Below are 1,500 nucleotides of genomic sequence, written 5' to 3'. Positions count from 1 at the left end.
GCCTTCTTTCTTTGCGTGAACATTTGGGCGGCGTTATGCAAATCTTCCCACATAGTGATGTAGACATGTGGGGGCGTGTTAGAACGAGCCGTTTTAGGTAGGTGTGGCTGACTCTTAACTTTTATAAAGAATATCTCTTTGGATTTGAGACTTTAGTCTTTGCAACTTTACAGATCTTCTTTATGCACCAAGAGCTTGTAACACTCCAAAGAGAAAGGAACAATTGAAATCGCATCATATGACCCCTTGAAGTCTTTACCACATTCAGATAAGGTCTGTAATATCTGGAGAAAGCACGTGTTAGCATTTGCTCATAGACAGCCACAGTCTGTCTCCTTTGTTTTTTGGTCATTTCTTGTAAAAAAGGTTTGGTAACGTGACGTCAATGTTTGATTTGGTTGCACATAGACACTGCTCCCATACTTACAGGCAAGAGTGTGGTTTTTCTCAAGGTTGAACAAATTGTGTGAAGTGTTAATTTCTTTCCTCAATTTTCAATCTAAAAGGTCCTTTTAAAATCTCCTTTAAAACGTCTACAGTTTTTTTTTTTCTCATGAGTCACATCAAAACACCTACCTTACTGAAAGTATGAGTATGGTTTCTCTCCTGTAGACGTTTATGGCTCCTGAGGCTTTATCATGAAGACTTGAACAGGAAAAATAACCACTTACCTCTAACCACTGATCTGCTTCGATGAGCGACTAACAAAACAAAACTAACAAGATATAGCAATATAAGATCAACTTCTGCCCTACATTTTTTTTTTCATTGATTTTCTACATTTCGTAATTGTCCCGAGACCGTAATTAGCTGTTGTGAATCCAAAATATGTCACTTACACGGTTTTCTACGATTTCGCAATTAGCCTGAGTCAGTACTTTGCCGACTCGAGTAAAACTGGAACGCAGCTCTCCGTTCGTTCTTCCGATTGAAACAATATAATTGTATTACTCATATTATTTTAATAAAAATCATAAATATAATCTGATAGAACTGAGTCGCCTCAGAAATGCGCGCCATCCCAGTCAGTTTATGCGCACGCACTGCTGGGGCAAACGTTAATGGCATTTTTACGCAAGGTTAACATTTACAGGTCATGCTACAGAAACGTCCACTTTTGGTATGGCAAGATGTTTTAAAGGGGTCATATGATGCGATTTCAAGTTTTGCTTTCTCTTTGGAGTGTTACAAGCTGATTGTGCATAGATAAGATCCCTGAAGTTGCAAAGACTAAAGTCTCAAAACCAAAGAGATATTCTTTATCAAAGTTAAGTCAACCACGCCCCCCTAAAATGCCTCGTTCTAACACGCCCCCACATGTCTACCTCACTATGTGGAAATATTAGCATAATGCCGCCCAAATGTTCACGCAAAGAAAGAAGGCATGGTTTCAGTAACCGCAGTTAGTGTTGAAGCAGCATGTCAGGGAGACGCTGTGTGTTTCTAGGCAAAAGCAAAAGCACTTTATTTGGTCTTCCGAAAGTAGATGCATTTAGGAAT

Source organism: Sinocyclocheilus grahami, unplaced genomic scaffold, assembly GCF_001515645.1.
Source record: "Sinocyclocheilus grahami isolate Dianchi unplaced genomic scaffold, SAMN03320097.WGS_v1.1 scaffold474.1, whole genome shotgun sequence".
NCBI lineage: Eukaryota > Metazoa > Chordata > Actinopteri > Cypriniformes > Cyprinidae > Sinocyclocheilus > Sinocyclocheilus grahami.
Note: the sequence above shows the minus strand (reverse complement) of the source record.